General features: G+C 35.2%; 1 pseudogene; it reads left to right on the top strand.

Annotated features, from left to right (window-relative positions):
• The first annotated feature begins 973 nt into the window (after window positions 1-973).
• LOC107574893 (uncharacterized) lies at window positions 974-8787 on the top strand (annotated as a pseudogene).
• Window positions 8788-9458: the final 671 nt, after the last annotated feature.

The raw sequence follows: 9458 nt of genomic DNA, 5'->3' as shown, positions 1-9458 counted from the left end.
TAAAATGTACTGTACTGTAAAATGTGCTCACAGGCATTTTTCCCATGAGACTGGACTGTTTAATAAACCTGCATCTACAACAGAGACAAAATGATTTCCCTTATAGGGCCTCTTTCATTAAAGTGCAGCGAAATGTATTCGGAGGAACATATTTCACGTATTTCCACTGGCATGGTTTATATGTCGTGCTCTAGAGTTAAAGTGTATCTGCCTTACTTACCATTTAAACAGTAGGCAATATACAGTAAATAGGTCTGTCTCATGGTCCTCCTCTGAATTCACATGCTTGTGATGTTTCAATTTAAGAATTAATTCAGATTAAGAACTTCCTTGTTCACTCTTTTGTAATAATCATGTGAGGGGCCAAAAATAACATAAGTAAATAGATATGTCACACAGGTGACATACTTTCACCTATATGCTACTTCCTCATTTTCCTTACAATAGCCATACATAACTTGGATCAATTACATTAGATGGCAGATTCTGTTCAGTGGAACATATAGAGATCTTCCCTCAAGCCTTAAAAGAAGAAGGTACTAATTCTAAACAATTTCCCCCATTTCTAAACGCAGGGGCACCTGAAGAACAAATCACTCTCAGTAATTTACACTGATCGGGTAAGACGAACTAAACTGAATGACTTGCCATTTTTATTTCAGGTACCAACATTATTGAATTACTGAGTACTACTCTTGAGTACCAACAGCTGAATTGACTATCATAGATAAAACATTAAAAAAAATGATTTGAAATTTTGAAATTTGAAAAATATTTGAAACATGTTTGATGTTACAAAGATTTTGGTGGTACCATTTTACACTTGTTTGTGACATCAACTATTTACTAATTATGGCCTCTAATGATCTAACTATTTATGAAAGCATTAGGAAACTTATGCAAGTGTTAAGAAACATCAGAAAACCTTGAATCTTCTTACCCATGCTTTTCTCAGTCACAGAAATCTTTAGAGATGGGGAGCAATCAGTCAGTTCTAAAAGACAAAGGCTACACATTAGTAAGTGAACAAGACAATACAATCCTGGTGAAAAATACGGGTGGTGATATGTTTGTCATTAAGAAGCTGAATGCTAAGCAGGTAAGACAAACTCTTTGTTTATAATGATATTTAAATGTAAAGATAAATTCTGAAATATGCATTTCTGTCTGTTTTTAGGGCGATGTATCAAGATTTATCCAAAAGCTCAATCATCCACACATAGCCGAACATAAGGAAATCATTCCAGGTTAAAATAATCTTTACATTGTTAAACCATTGTTGTACCTAAAGCTACATTCAGGGCTATGCAATGACATATGCAGATATTAATATATGACATTAAAGTGCACTGTAATGAATCTGCTTTCAGATCGTCGCTGTCTGTATCTTGTAACGGAGCTCTGTAAGGGTGGAGATCTCCCTCAGATCATCAAAATCAAAAAGGAAGCAACTGAGGTATGTTTGTAAAATTCAGAGATGAAGAAATTTAACCCATTGCAAAGATTTAGAGAATTAAACTGTAGTTGACAGTTGTTCCCATCTTTATAAGAGACAAAAAGATCTGATGAGAAATAACTTATTTAAATTAGACATTTACAGTCAAACCAAAAATTATTTAGACACGATATATAATGTTTGATATTTTTTACTAGTGGGTGCAGGACACTATAGTTCATTTATGTAAGTGAGGAGAGCAAAATAAAGTGAACTGTGACATGTTATACCAAAAAATGATTCATATAGTGCACTACCAGTAAAACTGATGAAAATCTGAGACCAAAAATATTCAGACACTTTGACCTGACCATGTTTTGCTTAAGTGTTGTTTCTTTAATTGCTAATGCAATCATTTTACACCACAGACTGAACAAAATGAAGCATTGCTTGGTAATTGGTTGACATTAATTGTTTTTTATCTAATTGGTGTTCTTAAATTTAACAGCTGATAGCTATTCAAACGAATGCATTACATACCTTTCTATCAAAGTTATCTGACATTATCGAGATGAATTTGTTCTGACAGTTTAAATCGAGCTCTTGTCATATTTTATTACTATCTTCTAAACTATAATGAATAAACTGTGATAATGTGAGAAATGTTGAAGGTGTCTGAATAAATTTTGGTTTGACTGTATCTACAAATGTAATGCTATCTGTAAATGGGAACTGCTATTGTGATTTGTATTGCAGTGTTCGTGTTTTATGTTGAAACATTGGAAGCTTTAACGTCAGCAACAAAAGCAGAGCCGATCCTCCCTGTATGTGAAGTACACATGTTGCGTAGGGCCACCAAAACACCAGGGGCCCCTTGCTCTCAAAGAGAGTGCTGGGAATAAGTGCAGTTCTTGATGAGTGTGGTAATAAGATATGATTAAACTCAGAGTTAAGTCTGTATCTGTAAAGTTAAGAATCCATTAACTATTTACTGGAAGATTTGTTAGTTTATTAGGTCACTGTCTTCGTCAATAGCCATAAAAAAAAACCAATGAAATATTGTTTTTCGCATTTGATCTATTTACAGGTTCTGGACTGGACTGTGAATCTGTGCATGGCATTAAAGCACCTGCATGATCAACAGATCCTACATAGACACTTGCAGCCAAAGGTACACATTTAGTTAATGCACAATTAATGCATACAGTGAAAATTCACTTCTGTTTTCTAAATTCATGTTTACAGATTTTATTGTGCACAATTAATTTGAGCATAGGTTTATTTATATTTAATGTTTTGTGTAATGTTTAATCAGAGTGTCATAACTGAAGCTTCTGTTGAAAGAAAAGACTTCTGTCTCAGTTTTAAATCTGGCTTCACTGCACTTTTAAAATCAATGTACAGTTTGTTGTGAAGCTGATAAATAATTAGATCTGTTTATGCATCTAAATTAATAAGACATTAACCTGCTTCGTTCTGGTCTTGTGATTTCTATAGACTTCTTAGAATGAGAGCAGCAGAACACAAAATATCAAATACAACAAATGTTTAGAAATCAAATGATGACGAAATTACACATACACACACTTGCATGCTTATAGACAGAATATCGAATATACTGAAAAGGCAAATTTCTGAAATTTCAAAACTAGGAAAGTCATCATTTGAATCATATTAATTTATTGAGACAAGACAATCCCAGGTGATTAGGGTAAATAATAATAATAATAATAATAATAATACCATACTTCCCAGTTGATTTTTTTTAAATTAGACATTTTATAATATATGCAAATTATGCATTATATAGTTAAATATGCACTAATTTGCATAAATTTCTAAGACAAAAATCAGAACATTGGATAAAGCCAGGTTTCAATGTGCATTTTTAAAGTAGTAAAATAGTGTATCAATCAGACAAATTATCAACAATCTCATTTTGAGAAAGTGGCCTTGCTGTGTTGTGTTTGAAATCTACAGACGCACAAAGTCAAAGTGCAACAAAAGAAACACCTAAAAGTGTATTTTAGAAGTTATCTTGTCACCATTCCGGGAGGGAAAAAAACAAAAATAAATAAATAAAAGAGTATTTCTGATGCTTGTAGTGTCTCACCTTAATTATTTTAAACTAATACCGCAGCTATAACTATATCTTCCTAAAGGCGTATGTTTTCTTATGGCAGAGCATATTTTTCACTGCATGTCGAACCATTCGCCTCGGAGAGTTTGAAGTGATTCGTGAATGGTACTGTATGTGCTCATTTAATTAAAAACATGACTTGTCAAGAACTATTCAACATGTACTACATGGCATACTCTTTAGTCCAAACACAGTGATCTATAACATGTATTTCTCTTTCTGTTTCTGTCAGGTCCACTGATGCACAAACAGTAGAAACTGAAGCGCTCTCATACGTTGCACCTGAGATTTTGAGTGGCGAACCTTACGATGAGAAATCGTAATAAACATAATACATTTCTGATATGTATTCTAGTGTGACTAAACAGTTTCCATAGCTGAATACTGAAACTCTAAACTTTATAATCTTCTCTTTTTTTTACAGAGAAATATGGAGTCTGGGCTGTATCATCTATGAGATGTGCATGCTGAAGTGTGCTGTAAGATTGTTCTTTCATTAGATATTGAGCATGTTTAGATCAATGTTAAGCTTTAAAAAAATAAAATAAAAAAAAAATATTTTGTAATATAGATATACTGCAGGTTACTCTCATTGAGGCAATCAACCACTCAACTAGAGATGCAATGATATCAAAATTTCAATCAACAAAATTGACGGGAAAATTTGACAAAACTTTTGGTCAAAACTCTTTGGCAAACTCTGACCCATGCGTACAGACTTTTTTTTCCTGGAGAGAGAAAAGTTATGAAGTAAACAACGATTTTAAACTGTTTTAATTTCATCATATTTAAATATTAAACATTCCACTCTCATTAATGGAGATAAGCACTGAAATTACAAAGTCATTACGCAGAAGTACCAAAATTATATTAATTATATATATATATTATATTAATTATACATCCAAAATGTTTTAAATTAATTGCTGACACTGTTGGGCCAGGTTTGGTGTCTTTTTTTAATAAGTGGCTTTTAACTGGCTCTGTTCCTGCTACTCTTAAAGTGGCTACTGTCACTCTGCCTCTCAAGAAGCCGTCAATAGATCCTTTTATTCTGAATAACTTCCGTCCCATTTCTGTTTTACCATTTATTTCAAAGGTTTTTAGAAAGAATTGTGTTTGACTAACTGCAGTTCTTTCTGAATCTTAACTGTATTACTGAAAATGTTCAATCTGGTTTTACATCTGCTCATAGTACTGAAACGGCTCTTCTCAGAGTGTTAAATGATATCCTTTTAGCTACCAACTGTGGTGATTCTGTGGTCCTGGATCTGTTAGATTTATCAGCAGCATCTGATACTGTGGACCACTCTATTTTGATATCTAGATTAGAGTCAGACGTGAGCCTAAAAGGTACAGTCCTTAAGTGGTTTCAGTCATTTTTATCCGACAGGAAATTTTGTGTCAAACTAGGTAACTTCTCTTCCTCTGTTGCTCCTCTCACCTGTGGCCTCCCTCAAGGCTCGATATTGGCACCCTCCCTTTTTTCCCTGTACATGCTTCCTCTGGGTTCCATTCTAAGAAGGCATGGGGTGTCTTTTCATTTCTACAGTATGAATGGGTAGTCTGATTGACATTCAGACATACTACATTCACCATGTTGTCACTGTCATGTGACCTACCAGCATCAGTTGCATCACTTCACTGCTATTCACAAATCCTCTCCCATGGCCTCATGGGATAGACAAGTGTCTATTGAAAGTGCAGTCCATAATCTCAACGGAAGATTGAGATTTGATACTGTGGACCACTCTATTTTGATATCTAGATTAGAGTCAGACGTGAGCCTAAAAGGTACAGTCCTTAAGTGGTTTCGGTCATTTTTATCTGACAGAATTTTTTTTTGTCAAACTAGGTAACTTCTCTTCCTCTGTTGCTCCTCTCACCTGTGGCCTCCCTCAAGGCTCGATATTGGCACCCTCCCTTTTTTACATGTACATGCTTCCTCTGGGTGTCTTTTCATTTCTACACTGACGATGCCCAGATTTATTTACCTATTAAGAGAAATGATCCTTCAGCACTTAGTATTTTACTAAGGTGCTTAGACGAGGTCAAAATCTGTCTAGCTCCAAAAAAATGTAAACGTTAAATGAAGATAAAACAGAGGTGATTGTTTTCAGTCCTACTGATCATTCTCAGGCTACCAGCCTTGATCTGGGCAGCTTATCGGCCTTCAGATCTTCTCGTGTGCGAAATCTGGGTGTCCATCTTGATGAGTCATTAAAATTGGACAAACATATCTCTTCTGTAACTAGTTCCAGTTTTTACCAACGCCGCTTGCTGTCTAAAATCAAACACTTTTTAAATGCTACGACGTTAGAGATGGCTGTCCACGCTTTTATTACTTCACGCTTAGATTACTGCAACTCACTATATTGCGGTATTTCAAAGTCACAAATTACTCGCCTACAATTGTTCCAAAACGCTGCCGCTAGATTTCTTCAAAATAGTCACAAATGTGACCACATTACCTCTATACTGAGGGCCCTCCATTGGCTGCCTATTCAATTTAGAATCGATTTTAAAGTTCTCTTACTGGTGTATACATTTTTACATAACCAGGACCCTAGTTATCTCTCAGAGCTGTTGCATTTTTATACTCCCCCTAGAAGTCTAAGATCCAGTGATCAGAATCTCCTTTTAGCTCCTCAGTCCAGACTTAAACGTAGAGGGGATCAAGCTTTTTCTATGGTTGGGCCTCGGTTATGGAACAATCTGCCGCTTGAGATTAGAGTGGCACCTTCCCTATCCATTTTTAAGTCACTTTTAAAAACACACTTGTTTGATCTGGCCTACTAATATCCCATTCTTATTACGTTGGATTATGGTATTGATTATTACTCTGTCTTCAGAATGTTTATCTGTCATTCCTTTGGTTTTAAATTCAGATGTTTTATTATTTCTGTTTTATGTGTTTATAGTTGGATTTTAATGTACAGCACTGTTTATAAATGTGCTTTATAAATAAATGAACTTGAACTTGATGGTGATTTCAGGGAGGAGTCAGGGTGGAGATGCACGTACGCACAATCTTCCCCTGATTGGGATTTATAAAGGGATTTTTGCGCAGGTTCTGGCAATCTAGCTTTTGAGCGTACGTACACTTTTAGGATGAAATCTACGGAGAGTTTTATAAATCCCCAAATAAATTTATAAAGACCCCAGATTATTATACATGTTTCTCTTTACTCATTATCATATTACAGTTGAGTTAAAGGTTTAATTTGGTTTTTCAAGGTGTCAGAAAAGGTGTGTTTTTGAAATTATTATCCTAGCTTTTTTCCCCATAAAATAGTAGGAAAGTGGGGTTGTCAAGCTTCAAGAAAGCCAAAAAAAAATGAACATAGGTACTGGAACAGTTGTCTATACTATTTGCATATTACAGTATAGTCCAAATCCTCTGCAGCCATTCAGTAGCTTTCAAATCTTACACATTCAAATATGGTATGCTGAAGAACCAAAGTGTGTATAGATTACTTTTATAGCATGACAGATTCAGTTCCTTTTCACTTGTATGGAAAAGTGGGTATGATGACAGAGCTTCCATTTTGATTGAAATATTTCAAAATAACTACTTCATTCTAGTCCTGTTCATACTGTTATTTAAATGCTTGAACATGAGCTTGTCCAGATTACATTAATCAAACACTGTTTTCTCCTTTGATATTGCAGTTTGGATTATGACAAATGTTCAAGAAAAATGCATTGCTTGATCATGAACTCACACTTGAAACATGCATTTCTTTAAAGCTGCTTTGAAACAATATGTATCATTTATTTTATTTGATCTTATTTTATATTTTGTAAACTACTTACAAACTTGTTGACTCATATTTTGTCTGTCTTTAGTTTGCAGGAAAAAACACAGTTGATATTATTCCAAAGATACTAAGAAGCTCCTATAAAGCTCTTCCTGAGACCTTCTCTCAGGATCTTCGTCAGCTGGTGAGAGACACACTTCAGAAGGATCCAGCAAACCGCCCATCTGTCAGTGAGATCTTGATGAGGCCTTTTATCATTAAACACCTTTATGAAAAGGTGAGTTACTTTATAAAAATTTTAAAAAATTTTCCCCACATTTTTTTTGCTGTATTCCCCTAAAGTCATAAAGTAACAATGTTTCAGACACTGGCACTGATGGTAATGACATTATACAAAACATTGGACCGTCAAACAAGGATAATAATTTTTTTTAACTTAATTTTTTCAGAGCACACAAACTATTAAAGAGCTTAATGTGCGTAAAAAGTCTAAAGACAGTCAAGAGACACCTAATGAGTCTGAAAGCCAGGAGAAAACCAGTGAGTCTCAAGTCAGTCTAAAGGTACTGGAAGAGCTGGCCGACGGTTTGGAGAGGGTCCACTACAACACAACCGTCAGCAGTCTCACAGGAGGAGTAATAGGTTTGGCTGGAGGAATCACCTCTATAGTTGGATTTATTCTCACTCCTTTCACTCTTGGAGCCTCTCTGATAGTAACAGGAGTGGGAATCGGTGTAGCAGTAGCTGGTGGAGTAACAGCTGGTGCCAGCAACATAACAAAGATGGTGAACCAGAATTCAAACCGCCAAAAGATCAAAATGCTCATTACAGAGTTACAAGAAAAAATTACCTCCACAAGCTGCTGCATCCAAAACATCCAAATAGCAGTGGAAATGCAACAAAGATATATATCTAAAAGCAATCAATCATGGTCCAATGCACAGTCTGGGGCAGATGTGTGGGCAAGTGCTGGAGCTCGACTTGGTCGAGGACTGGGAGGGATTTCGGAGCTTGTCCGTTTAACTGAAGTGGCAAGTGTTGGGAAAGTTGCAGCTCAGGCCGCAAGAACTGTACGTGTGGCTGAAGCAGCTACAGGGGTTTTGTCTACACTTTTTGTAGCTGTTGACATCTTGTTTATTGCCCTTGACTCCAGCGAAATTCACAAACTCCGCAGAGATTATGCTTCAATAGCGACTCAACAAGAATCAACCAATACAGAGTCTAAAAGCAATCAAACCCCTCACAGTGAATCAGAGCACAACGACACACAAAATCAGCCATCACCAAACAATAATGAGCAAGAGCTGCGGTCTGAGATCATGAAATTTGTGAAAAAAATAAGGGTAACTGTAGAGGAGTTAAACAAGCATCTCAATGAATTAAAACATGAACTGGAGGTACTAAGAACTAAGATACCAAATACAAAAAATTAGGAGAATGGCAATCTATAATACTCAGTATACTCTTTCATCATAGATAAAGTATATGTATTGATGATAGCAGCAGCAGCAGCACATGTATGGTGATGGTTGAGCATATATTCTTTTAATGATGAATTTCTAGTTCGGTTATTGCTCAGTGATATTTTCTCTAGAAGAAAATAAAAAAACATTTATCTCTGACGTGAAGATTACCAGAATTAAAATTAATACAAGCCTTACATATTTGGGCCTTTTTCTTTTTAGAATATAGATGTTTGTAAAACTAGAAAAATGGAAAATGTGAGCACAACATTTTTTTCTTATAGTGCATGCCAATCATTGTGACTGTACCTGTGATTAAATGCAAATTTTGTTCTGCAGTGTAACTACAATCTGCAATGTACATTTTCAGGAAGATATCAGTTGAATTGCCATTAAAATGGATTATCAATTAAGACTTTAGGCTGTGTTTAGTTATTCAATAAACAGTTAATTTACTACTGTTAATAATAACATAGAACAAATACAAACATGACTCCTTCTCAATGCAAACATCACTTTGTGAAAGTGTGAAGTATTTCAGACATTAATTCTGTCTTTGAATGCAAGTCAAGTAATAACAAAACATACACTGGTTGCACTGAGTACCTGTATCTTAACCTTGAGCATCTAGTTTTCAACAGGTTCGTACCGATTCTTGA

Source organism: Sinocyclocheilus grahami, unplaced genomic scaffold (genome assembly GCF_001515645.1).
Source record: "Sinocyclocheilus grahami isolate Dianchi unplaced genomic scaffold, SAMN03320097.WGS_v1.1 scaffold2374.1, whole genome shotgun sequence".
Classification (NCBI taxonomy): Eukaryota; Metazoa; Chordata; class Actinopteri; order Cypriniformes; family Cyprinidae; genus Sinocyclocheilus; species Sinocyclocheilus grahami.
Note: the sequence above shows the minus strand (reverse complement) of the source record. Positions and strands in the feature narration are given on the sequence as shown.